At 39.8% G+C, this 13,899-nt stretch overlaps 1 long non-coding RNA gene across 1 annotated transcript; it reads left to right on the forward strand.

The window, feature by feature from the left end:
• Positions 1-1,576: 1,576 nt before the first annotated feature.
• LOC116334054 lies at positions 1,577-5,071 on the forward strand. Its single transcript, XR_004200506.2, has 4 exons — positions 1,577-1,756; positions 1,842-1,916; positions 3,826-3,935; positions 4,135-5,071. It is a non-coding gene; the product is annotated as an uncharacterized LOC116334054 (long non-coding RNA).
• Positions 5,072-13,899: the final 8,828 nt, after the last annotated feature.

Here is a 13,899-nt window from a genome sequence, read left to right on the forward strand (position 1 = left end):
ACAAGACGCATCATTGTGGAAAAAAAATATTTCTCAGCTTTTATTTACATTTGAGCAAAAAGTATCATGTCCAGAATTATTCATACCCTTTACAAACTGTCACAGTCTCTGGGAAAATCCAAAGTTCCATACCATTCCAAATAGTCAAAGCTGTTCTAAAGCATCCCAATTACCCTGATTAATTGGAAATAGCTGTTTTGATCAACTCAACAGGTGAAAACAGCAGCTCTCTGCAGGTGGTCTGTGGACATTCATGGCTAAGACAAAGGAACTCAGTGAGGACCTGCAGCTGTGCATTGTGGCTGCTCACAAGTGAGGAATGGGCTACAAGGCCATATCCAAATGTTTTCAAGTTCCAGTGGCTACAGTGCAAAGTATTATTAAAAAATACAAGATGTTCCGCACTGTGGAAAATCTCAGAGGACGTTGTCGGAAGCCAAAAGTGAAACCTGTGCTGGCCAGGAGAATAGTGAGAGAGGTGAAAAAGAATCCAAGGATCACCACCAAGGCCATTCTGGTGAATCTGGGCTCTGCTGGTGGCAATGTCTCAAGCCAGACAGTCCAACGGACACTGTTGGGTTCCACGGATGCAGACCAAGGAAAACGCCACTTCTCCAGGCACTTCTAAGGCATGCAAAAGCTCATTTGGCCTTTGCAAATGCTCATCTGGACAAAGAAGACGGTTTCTGGTCTTCAGTGTTATGGTCAGATGAAACAAAATTGAATTATTTGGTCACAATGATGTTGGCATCATTGTGATCATTTGGCATAAAATGGAGAAGCCTTCAACCCAAAGAACACCATCCCCACTGTCAAACATGGTGGTGGGAACCTAATGCTTTGGGGTGTTTTTAGCCAATGGACCAGGGAACCTAATCACAGTAAACAGCACCATGAAAAAAAAGAGCAATACATGAAGATTCTCAACAACAACATCAGGCAGTCTGCAGAAAAACTTGGCCTTGGGAACCAGTGGACATTTTAGCACGACAATAACCCAAAACATACAGCAAAAGTGGTGAAGAAATGGTTAGCAGACAACACCAGTAACGTTTTGCAGTGGCCTAGCCAGAGTCCTGACTTGAATCCAATTGAGAATCTGTGGAGGGAGCTAAAGATCAGGGTGATGGCAAGAAGACCCTCCAACCTGAAAGATTTGGAGCTCATTGCTAAAGATGAATGGGCAAAAATGCCTGTGGAGACATGCAGAAAGCTGGTCTGCAATTATAGGAAGCGTTTGATTGCTGTAATAGCCAATAAAGGCTTTTTTCTATTGATTATTGAGAAGGGTATGAATAATTCTGGACATGATACTTTTTGCTAAAATATAAATAAAACCTGAGAAATATTTTTTTCCACAATGATGCCTCTTGTACATCATCTTATTATCTTTGGGGAGACACCTGTGTCATTTCTGCTCAAAAACGAACTTGCTTGTTGAACAAAAGTAACTTTAAGTCAATATTTGGCAGGGGTATGAATAATTATGGGCTTAACTGTATATACTTTACCCCTTCCAATTAACAATTGGTCAAATAGCGCCCCCTTAAGGTACTGTGTAAGTGCGTATCACTAACTCAGTGGGAGAGAGAAGAGAGGACAGGCCAGCTGTCCTAACCAGTAAAATATTCAACTCTTAACAGGAAGAAAGAAGAGCTAACATTGTTTAATAAACTAACAAGCACGTGCTTTCAGATAGTGAAATTAATTAAGAATTAAAACAGACGTCGTGTAACCGGAAGTTAAACAAATGAAGGTAATTTTAGCACTGTTAAGATTTTCTTCGATGGTTTAGAAAGTTAATTGTTTTGGTGCTCACAGCTACACATTTACCACCACAGAAACTCCAGTGGAAACGTCTGGGTATGGATAATAAACATTCAGCTCACGGGGAAAAGGAAGACAGCCTTCAAACAGTGAGTCCCATACAGCTTGTTTGTCGGGCTTGTTTTTCTGGCCTTGCTTCGTTAGATTGGTATTATGCATATGAACGCTTTCTGAATGAGGAGTGCGTTTGTCTGAAGTGTGAGCTTGCTGTAAAGTCGTGTGCCTTCTACACAGCCCCACCCTGGAGAGAGCTTTTTAAGAGCTGGTTTGTGCCGTTTTCCCATCTTGTAAAGGTCACCTGTTGGATAGAACACGTGTCAGAGTTATCTGCCATATTTGCTCACAGCTGATGTTTTCTGCATATGTGAAACGTGGGTGTGTAGAAAAATCATCACCTGATTTTGTTATATTTGGATTTTTTTAAAATATATATGTATGTATATATATATAGATATAGATAGATAGATGTATAAAGAGAGAGAGATAAATATATATATCGATAGATAGCGAGCGATCGGTATCTAGATTCTGTAGCAGACATATATCTATTTGCACAGATTAGGCGTGGCACAGAAAATGTTGTCCATAATTCCACAGTGGTCATGCAGAGTGATTCATAGAGTAAATTAATAATAGCTACTATTTTTACTCGCGAATTGCAATCTTTATGGCGACATGGTTATTCATTAAATGGAGAAACATTGCGTATTTCTTAGATGAAACTCTCTCTTTTCACCTTAGATTTTCTTGAACTTCTGATACAAGTTAAACAAAAACCAAGCAGCTGGAGTGTGGTGTGGGACACAAGGTCCTCTGGTAGGGCATTAGGCCCGAAACACTGGGTGTTTTTGACCATAAAGCCTTCAACTGCAGGGCAACTGGAGCTGCCTGCTCTCTGCTGCAAAATTATTGGCGGATCGGGTGATGAACCCTCCGAGATCTACTGACTAATCTGATAAGTATGTCCACTTGCAACCAGCCAAGATTAGATCCTAACATCTTAAAATCATAAGAGAAAGAAAATGGTCCAGCGTAGTCGGTTCACTGTGGTCAAACTGAAAAGTGCATTCCACAAACTCAATAAGCGCTGCTCTGTGACAGCCCGTGGTGACTTGGTTTCTTGATTAACTGCGTTCTGGAAAGATGTCATGTTGGTCTTAAAGCAGCTTTTGCTTAAAGCTTTTTCTGCCCGTTTAATTATAAATCCAAGTGCTTTACCATGCGATTTATTCATAGAGATTAAGTTAGATGAGGTTCCCAATACTTGCATGTCACAAAGCCACAACAGCTGCCTACAACTTAATATTGCTTTTGACGCTGTTCTTTTTCTGCCCGTTTTAATTATAAATCCAAGTGATGCATAAAAATCTGAAATCTGAAAGGCTGTGACGTGTGTTGCTCTGGGGACATTGCTATTGGTCCACTGTGCACTCACTCCCTTTTGGTGATGGCAAAAATGGCTCTGAGTAGGTGCCAATAATCTAACCCGTATAGGGAAGAAACAGAATGCAACACCATTTGGATTTTTCCACTGGATAATGCCACCATATGATGAATCTCTGTTACTCTTGTCAGCTGTATACATAGCCAGTCTTGGAAATTTGTGTATGTGTTGCACCTGTAATAGCAGCAGCATGGTTGACTTCTCTTGTGAAAAGAGGTGCACATCACTCAGATGTGCCTCGCCATGGAAGCTTCACTACTGTTGTTTTTTTTTTTTAAGCTAAGTGCATATATACTAGTTTTTCTTTCCTTTTTTAAAAGTTTTGAGCTGTTTAAACTTGAATGCAAAGGCCATACTGTGAATGTGTTAGATGTTTTAAATGTTTGAAGTACCAGCAGCTGAAAATGACTACACAAAGTACCATTTCAGACATCTAAGTATAAACATCAGCCTCAGTCTCAGGCATCAGGGTGGAGCAGATCGTCTGGGCTTAAATCATGCGAGTATAGTGCTGTCAGAAGGGTACAGACAGCATTCATCACATTCCTCAACAGATGCCACAGACGTAAGACCAGCACGCCTTAAATGCATTGGACCTGAACCTGGGGCAGGCAAAACCGAGGAAATCAGAGCTGACTGGGGCACTGACGGAGAATGCTTTGAGGTAAAAAAAGAAAAATACTGTTAAGCAGACTTCTTACCATTTCCTCGTCTGCTGAGCTGCACCACCCAAAATGTATAAACAGACCTGATGAATATGTGTGTTGATGGATGCAATAGCACACATTTCAACAGCAAATTAAACTGCACATGGCAGTATGGAATGTACTAGCATTAAAGTTTCCTATTGTGTCTGTTTCCAGGTTTCCCTTACAGTGCATGAAAAGGAGATGGACCTCACAACATCTTTATTTATCTCAATGTATCAAATTAAAGTACGAAAACAAAAAGATTTCCCACCTGGCCTGAAAACAATTCCCAGGTTTAGATGCACTTTTTAATAGGAATAATGTAAAATGTAAAGTATTTAATTTTTTTTGTGTGTAATTGATGATAGTAGGGTTATTGCTAGTTGTCTTCCTTGACCAGTTTTTATAGGGTCCATTTTAATATCCCATTGTAGAGAAGTAGTTGTGCTAGACCTTTGAAATGTTTTAGGGTAAATGTATGGACTCTCAGGAGTGTAGCTCAAGTTAACACAGAATGATGAATTGAAAGATGTCTCTGGCAGCAGATTTAGAGGCCTGTAAAAACCACAGCTTTGTAGGTATGGGACTGATTTTTTTTTTTTTTTTTTTTACATATAATGTGCTATGTATATGAGAATATTATTTATAACAGTCCAAATCAGGTGACTGGTTTGACAGATATTAAAGTTTGAATGTGGAGGAAAAAAACAGACATTTTCATCTAACTTTAGAATAATATTGCCAAGTTACAAAGCCATGTTCCAAATCAAAATTATTTTATTTGTAGAAAGGGCAAAGTTAATACTAAGGCCAATATGCTGCTGCTGCTGCTGATGATGATGATGATGAGGAGGAGGAGGAGGAGGAACTCTCTCCAAGACGGAAAGTTTCCATGTAACACTTTTTTAAAGCAACTTATAAGATATTTACTGAAACACTTTTAAAACTGGGATGGTGAGAGTTAGAGCAGTTGAGTTCCACATGCAATCAGAAAAGTAAAGATTCTTGCTATTCAAAAAAAAAACAAAAAACCCAAACACCCCAAACAAAACATACCAGTGGCACAATTGCTGGACAGCACACTCATAACTGGCTCTGTTTTAGTTTTTCGCTAACTGCTTTAACAACGGCCAAGGTCTTTGGACTGCTGAGCACAACATACCAGCACTATTACTTTTTCCTGACTCAGAACATGTAGCGGGCTTTAGCTTGTGGCAAAGATCATCAGCATACATTGTTTGTGCATTGTTCTGCTTTTGAAATGGCACGAATTTCTTTTAGGTTTTAAGAATTGTTTCAAAGTTTGGCTGTGATGAACAGCCATGCAGTTCTTTCGGGACAGTCATCAGATTTGTGTGAGCAGAATGGGTTTGAAGCTCTCCACATTTCTGCTATTCTTAATTGACCGGATCTAATGACATTATTTATGTTTTTTTCTGTGAATAAGGAGTATTTTCTTGTAATTGGATCACATTTGAAATATGTAATTGGTTGATGTCAGTGCTGGACATTCATTCTTTGCATAGTTCACAACTGCTATTTGTGGTATTTTAAGTTTTAAAGAGCTCATTGACATTTTGAACGACTGGGATGTACTGCCAAAAAAAAAAGTCCCAAATTCCACAGTCTTTCATGTTAAGATTTGTCACATTTGTCAGTTTGGGATGTTCCCAGGAATTTTAAAGAGATGTCTAAACTACAGAGGAAAATCAAAAAAATGTAAGAACAGCACTGTGAAAAGACAACGTGGATTTTCTGCCATCATGAACAGGGATAAGGCGCACTGTTCTTAAAAGAAAACAACCCAAAGAATTTGCATGTGCAGAAACTTCCAGCTCCATGATGTGTTCCTGAGTGACTGAACAGGAAATCTTGGCTTGGAGCGAAAATAAGCATCTTTTTTCACATTTCATTTTTAACATTTTAACATTTTGTCTCCTTTTTCCTGTTCCTGTCTGCCACTGGGGCAAAACACCAGCAGGAGAGGGATTGTGTTTGATTGTGGTGGACCAAAACCCAGACTACTGACCAATACGCGTTTTGAATCGGGCTTCGAAGGATCAGATTCAAAGTGATGGAGTGGAGAAGGGAAGGAGGCAGATCTCTGTGGGTTGGAAGACTTTGTGAGTTGTGAAAGATTTTTGCCAGAGGACAGCCAAGTGGATGGCATCTGTGGTCAGCAAGGCATTGCCTTTATTTCCTTGGATCAAAGTTAGCCAGGACTTGGTCTGTTTAAAGTAGGCTTTCTAAAACTCTAACTTGGCAGCTTTTAACTTGGAATAATAAAAATACATCTGATTTGTAATGCACCTTTCATACAGAAATGCAGCTTTGTTGCCATGTTCCCAGTGAGCAGACATTTCTGAACCACAGTTTTTGTTATGTGTACCCTTGTGGGTCACATGTAATTTTGAATAGCTAAAGACAAGATGGAACTTAAAAATATACAAACGGCTTCCTGCCGACTGAAGAATTCAGGTCAGCTGCTTACATGGGATGTGATTTTATTCCAGTCTTGTGTTTAAATGTCCCATCACATTCAATCAGAACAGTGTTAAATGCTTTGCATGATTCATGGTTCAAAATGATCCTTATTTTTCAGTCCTTCAGTTCATTCTGTCTGAAATAAGCTGTTTTAGCTCCTATCCTTTACGACCCCTCTCCCTTTAATCCAGCTTTGTGCTGATTAATTGCAAGAGGCAACCAAGGTGGGGAGTCGGGGGCAATTTAGACTCTCTAATTAACTTAACAAGCAAAGAGAAGAAGCCAAAGTGCCTGGAAAGAGCTCCCCCATGCACTGGGAGAACATTGAAACTCCATAAAGAAGGCCTCCTCAACTAAAAACGGTCTTGTTATGAGGGAACAGCACCAACTACCACTGCTACATTATTAAAACTTTGCCCAGGGTTCATGTTAGCACCCTCAAAAGGAAAAGCACAACATGTAAGATTTTACATTGAAAACAAACAGCAGTGAATCACATTAAAGCTCTTGTGTGGTTGAATTCTTCTTTGAATCTGTTTTTGAAAACATTTACTCCATTGCATTGAAATTCCAGCTGTTTATTCAGATTTAGGTGTTTGTATGGAGCATTTTTTTTAATCTTGTGTTTGGTTTTTAAAGCGATTAGAATCGTTATACCACGCGCCATGTAAATGTAGCTATTCTTCTACCAGCCGCAGGCCTTTTATTTACCCTGTAGTCAAATATTTTCATTCTAATTTTCATGAGTTGATTTGTGGCTTAGATAGCCTGACTACACTAGACTGCATACATGTTCTTCCCAGCTGCCTTTGCTAACCACGTCTCGGTTGTGTATTCTATTTATGCCACTCATGACACCAGAGAACCAACCAGCTTTGCCCGGGCTTTATGACAACACCTGGCTTGTATTTAACTGGCCTATAAATAGACTTTCCTCCAAATACAAACCACCTGGATGGGGTCAAACCACTGTCACACGCATCCATTTCAGTTTTGCCAGAAAGGGTTATCTGAGATGTAACGATGGTGGTGAACAGTGATTTACATAGATGATATCCATCAGAGCCTGTGGTCAGCCCTGTGGTCTGTGAAGACTAAGCACACACATGGAGGCTTTTTGGTGTCTACTCCATCATTGCTAACCAATGTAAGTTAAAGGGAAAAAACTTGATTTACTCTGAGTGAATTTTAATCGTCTTGTAATGGTTTTACTGCTTAGTCCCGCATAACTGATGGGTTTGGGATGGGCCTCACACATGAAATGTCTGTGTTTGGTTTTCAGTAATTGCTTTTGCATGACTTGGTCACAGGTGTCAGGCAGAGACTTTTGGTAAATGTTTGGCATGGTAGAGTAAGAAAAGTTTCAGGGCCTACCTGGAATAGTCCGGGCTTTAAATAGCGACAAGGCGTTACCCGTTTCCTCTGCCGGTTCACTCACAAACACACACAAACTGATGAAAGTTGACTGGAAATTATGAAGACTTGGAGAAAATAAGAGCAATTTTGCAGTAATTGCCATCAAGCTGTTAGGTCTTCCAGTGCAAAGGCTGCGTTGCGTGTTGGGAGTGTGAGTGTGGTGGGAGGTAGGTATTTTTAGAATCAAACTCCTCTGTTCCAATGGCATGGCACTCAAGCACAACATACCTTCTGTGCTGTGCTTTCCTCCTTAAGACGAGCACTTTCCCTTCTATGTTTTGTGTGCTGGGCCGGCGGCCAAGACGGTGGCTTTACAAAGGGTCACAGAGCAGGGGCTTTTAATATGACCGGCTTTTGCTGACTCAAAAAAAGCAGTCCGTGGAAGGATTTATGTAACTACATAACAGCAACAGACTGAACTTAGATGTTCCCTTTAAGGAAAGCTTATCTAAAAAGAAAAGCTTGCGAGGTTTGGAAAAATGTGTAGTTTGTGTAGTTAGACAGTTGTCTATCTTCATACTATCCTGTTGTCATCACTGATTACATGGAGGCAATCTGAAAGCATCCTGTGGCTCATTGGCTGCTAATTTTAAATATGAGTCAGCGTCTGTCATCATTTTGGTTTTTGTTTTTTAAATAAAGGCCAGTAGATAAGAGTTTTACCAGCCAGGGAGGAAATTATTGTAATTACTTTATATACTACAGGATATTGCATAATTTAGTAGTAGCAGTCCAAATAAAATACATGTAGTCACGTACACCCTTGACTAGAACAAGCAGTGGTGACTGCTGTCACCCAGCCACTCAGTTGACAGCAGTCTAACAAATATGGAGATCTGATCCAGTGATTTCAAGCCCCTGATTCAAAGACTAGGATTAAAGACATTTGCACACCAGCTAAATTTAACTATTGCAGTAGGAGACATATAGAGTATTGATAAACAGGTTTTGAGGTGGCAGGTTCAAAGGACACCATAGCATTTTTGTCTTGATTTTATTAATAGAACCTATATATACACGCCCGATTGCCACTGTAGCTTCTTTTCAGGCCCACAGTTTGTGAAACTGGCTTGCAGTTTCTCAGATCATTGCACAGTCTGACCTTCAGGTGAAATTACTGGGACATCAGCTCCTGGGAAAAATGTTACATTATGTTAACACATGCCTGAGTGCACTAGATCAGCAAATTATTTAAAGTTCTGCTTTTATAGAGATGCTCATGCTTGCTGATGATGAATTAACCACATGCATTTTATTAGCAGCACTTGGCTGCGACTTACTCTCTTAATTACTATGGAAACAGTAACCTGTACTTAGTTTTTCACAGGCCATCAGTCCTGTATTTTTTTTCCTAAATTCTTTTTATAGGGAAAAAATCTAAATGCTACTGATACAGATATTCATGGGAGCAATATAAAGTTGACTTGCTGAATCTTGAGAACAAGAATTCCCTGTTTCCTTCAAATCCCCCCCAAAAATCCACAAAAGCATCACATTCCCTAACTATGCCCAAGAGCAGCAGAGCTGTCTGTGATAAATGTGCCGTGGTCATAACAGCTGGGGGATGACAGAACCTGTCAGACTACAGATTAACTCAAAACCCCACTGAAAGCAGTCATGTCACTTCTTACCTGATGTGCACAGTAGAGCTGATATGCACACACACAAACACACGCACGCACACGACTGCACACAGAAGCCCAAACCAAACTGCCAGCAACTTTGTTTTGTTGCACACATGGCTGAGATGATCTCTTATCATGATTCGGTTTTGCACACATGCACACACAAACACAGGCATGAAAGATCAAACACATGAGATATAGATCAGAGCATGGATGTGCACAAAGCATATACCGTACACCTCCACCCACTCAGATCACACAGGTAAGTTTTATTGTGTCTTGATGATAAGCCATTAGTGCTGCAAATGTTCTTTCTGATTTATTTCTCTCAAGCTTCCCACACAGTTTTTTTTTTTTAATCTCAGCAAGTGGAAAGAGGTAGAATTGCTTCTTGCATATACTGTGAAAAAACAGTGCTGGGCTCTGAAGTGATGGCACTTATGTGGAAGACTTTATTTATTAAAGCTCAGATATAATAAGTTGGAGCAAATTATATTGGTTTCATATTAAAACTTTAGTTGAGCACCTTAGAACACACAGTAACATGTGTTCCAGATTTCATTACTGCAGAACCTGCTTCTGTTGTTCTATCAAGTGGATAAATATGCTTTATTTTGTTCTTACTGATGCTTAATGGTATGTAAGATAATACTGTCAGAAGCCGGCAGTCATTCACTGAAAGGCTGTTTGTCAAATTCCATTAAGCAACAAAAATGCAGGAACAACTTGTAAACTACCAGAGGTTAGACTGATATCGGACTGCGTGGGTGAGATTACACATGGCATGCTTTTTTGCTGCAAACCCTACGACTAGTACAAACTTCAAAAGATTTGGAAAAAAAAAAACTCCATAGAAATGAGGTCCAGTGTAAACTCTGCAAGACAACGTTAGCATGTCATAAGTCTACATCTACAATCATTCATGTGTGAATGCATAGGGCAAAAAGGTGATGGGTTCTCTGGAGGGCTGCTCAAAAAAGGGAAAATCATGATCACGAAAAGAAACATGGTTACTCATTGATTTTTAAATAATTGTGGATTCAAGTGCAGGAAAACCAAATCTTTTCATTGATGTGGCTTTCTTTGCGCTTTAACTATAATTCCCTTGAAAAGCAAAAATAAATATGAACTTATTAATTTAGCCACAGTCATACTGGGAGTCAAATGAAAGGGCCATGCAGAAAAGAAAAACAAGAAAATTTATGCAAAACTGAAAAGATAAAATATTTGATATTATTACTTCATATAAAGAGACTCCTTCAGACCCAAATCACACGCTCCAAGGCTACGTTCACACTGCAGGTGTTAATGCTCAATTCCGATTTTTTGATCAAATCCGATTTTTTTTTTGTAATGCTTGTTCACACTACAAATAAAATGCGACAGCAAACGCGCTCTAGTGTGAACGCTCAAAGCGGCCCGCATGCGCAAAAGAAGATGTCACACACAACGCGCTCTGTTTAGACCCAGAGCAAACAATATTGTTTGACTGATGGCCCTTAATATAAAGACTTCGGACTTTACGTTTCCCAATTTTTGCTTTAAGTTATTTTGTTATTTACATAATAATGTAAATAACCTAATAATTATCCTTATTGCTGTTTTAGAGAGGCGGTGCTTCAAAGGATAGTTGCAGATTTCTTGTCTTCTCCGGCGCTGATAATTGGCGTCTGTCTTGTGTCAGTGACGTAAAAGACGGATTTAATGCGACATGACCGTTCACACAGCAGTCGCTTTCTAAAACATCAGATATGTATCGGATTCAGTACCACATACGAAAGTGACCCAGATCGGATTTGAAAATATCGGATTTGTGCTGTTCACACTGTCATACCATGATCGGGTATGGGTCGCATAGGGTCAAAAAAATCGGATTTGATGCGCTTTCGCCTGCAGTGTGAACGTAGCCCAAGAGACCAGTTGGCAATCATATGGGAGTCACTGGTCACAATGGAAAATTGTCTATTCCTTGACTGGTTGGTGACTGGTTACTGGAGGTTGCTGGCTGTAACTAGGTGAAATCTCCTTGTGATTGCTTTAGTCACTAGTAGATTGTTAACCTGTACTTTTCTGCAAACACTAACCAACTACTCATAGAGCAACCTAAAACCTAGAAAATGTGCGGTGCAAACTGAAACATTTTCACATTCACATGGTAAACAGTCCACATTTCTCTTTTGTGTCAAACTTTTCAGTGAAGCTACTTGTCAGGGAATACATTTCTTTTCTCCACGGGTGGTTGACGGGGGGGTTGTTGACAAGTGTCTTGGTAGTGTGATTAGGGCCTAAACTTGTGGGTAGGGCTCTGAATTTTTAACCTAACAGCACCCACTTCGCTCCTGTAAAGACTGCTGTGTTGGGTTTGTTTGCTTTAGCTCATTGTCATAGTTCTGTTATTATTTGACTGTTGGAGAGATTCAAAGTCAGAGCAAATTTTACACAAGCCTTCACACAGAGAGTGATGCCTTCCTATAATGTTATTGTGAGCACACTTTTCTGAGGATTATCCCTTTGGACCACGCAGTGATTAATAGGCCTCCTGTACCTTGCAGCACCATTCTTACCCAAATTAATACATTTCTTGGAAAAGTTTGGGGCCGGTTTCAACCGTCTGTCATGCAGTTTCATGGAAACACTCGAATCTCTGTGTGTGCTCCATGCAACTTGCAACTTGTATTTGGGCTTGCGTGTGCTTACATGTGGTTGGCATTGTATATGGCATTGTCCTATTTGCACTCCTAATAATTAGTCCAAATGAGTATCTACTGAAGCATGAGATGAAGACAAACGCACACAAAACGTCATTAATCATTATCCCATCATTCCCTCCCATCAGTTTTTAAAGATATTAACTGTAGCGCCTCTGATTGTAGTTGAAGAATCACTAGAAGTTAAGCTACTTGTTGACAGTTTCTTTTTGCATTAGTAGTTATGCCAGTGTGGTTGTAAAAGCATCATACCATTCATAAAAGTACCCCCATTTGAGTCTCGATGTGCTGGCTGGTTATCAATTAGCAAAAAGAATCAACATGCCACATGAAAAAGATGAGGGGGATTGTTTTTGGCTATGAGGGGTTTTTTTACCCGCAGGCCATAAAATGATCAAGCAGTCCTTGGAATGCATAGTGGAACTCTTAAAACGTCCTTCAGTGCCAGAAGGCAAACCTAAAAGGAGCAGAAATATTGCCAGCTGTTGCAATCAGAATGGGAGGAGGTACATTTTTAACCTTTACAATATCACATCGGTTTATATTAATCCCAGAAATAAACGAAGGCTTACAGCAGATGTTTTCATAAGCCTGAATGTTTGTATATATATACTTGCAGTAAATCATGCCACCTTACAGAGCTGTAATCAGTTTTACACGTATCATATTTCTTTCCAGTTTGTCCATTGACTATAAAGTATGCTGAAACAAAGTGTAGGTTTTGTAATGAGAAAACAAAGTGGGAACAGTTTTAGTGGTTCATTAAATGGTTAAAGTTTATATTTGTCATCATGGTAAAGGATGGTAGGGTTAGACATGACCAAAGGTTCAAATATTAAGGTTGGTGAATGTGCAGGTAATCCATGTGAGGAATTCGGGCTTCTGTCTACTCTAACCATCTGTGTTAAGTATTGTTTGAATACATTTGTACTTAAACCTTGTGATTATGCAATGCATCCAGTCAGAAGAGAGTCAGTTTAATGGGAAGACCTTAAAAGGGATGAGCTAAAACTGCTTGTTTTAGACAGAGGATGAAGTGAGGGGCTAAACAAAGACTAGTACAAGCTACCAATGGACCCCAAGGGTGAGGAGCTGGATGCTAACATGTCCTTTTTAAGCTGGCCAGGGAATGGAAAATGTTATCTTGGGGTTGATAAAGTTTGATGTATCTATAGTGTGTTTTCTGTGAACAGTGTATATGTAAATATAAATGATAATATAACAGTAAAACAGTAAATATTCTAAGTGTTTGGTTTGGTTGTAAGCTTTATGCCCCAGGCACTTGTGTAAACTGCACTTAAGCCAAGCCGAACTGTCTTTTTGTGCAAACTGCTGTTGAATTCAGCTCTTGTCAAACACGGCTTGTCTTAATTACCGTCTCGTAGAGCGTCCCTGTCAGTCCAAACGAGATTGAGACGTCTAACAAGCTGACAGGGTCGTTTGTACTTTGAACTGAGCTCGAGAGTCTAGAGATGGGCCTCTCTCTCTGGGAGCTGAGACATGAAAGAATGAAGGTACACTGGAATGAATGTGTAGGTTTCTCCATATAGTGGAGATGTAAAATGGGAGGAAAGGAATGAATGCTAGCGTCTGCCCATGGACTGTGGCTCCTGGTACTTGATGCTTAAGTGCGATAGCGTGCATAAAGAATTTATGCATAACTGACTTAGAGACAGGGCGGGTCGGGCACAACATGAATAAATTGA

This window comes from Oreochromis aureus, linkage group 16 (assembly GCF_013358895.1).
Source record: "Oreochromis aureus strain Israel breed Guangdong linkage group 16, ZZ_aureus, whole genome shotgun sequence".
NCBI lineage: Eukaryota > Metazoa > Chordata > Actinopteri > Cichliformes > Cichlidae > Oreochromis > Oreochromis aureus.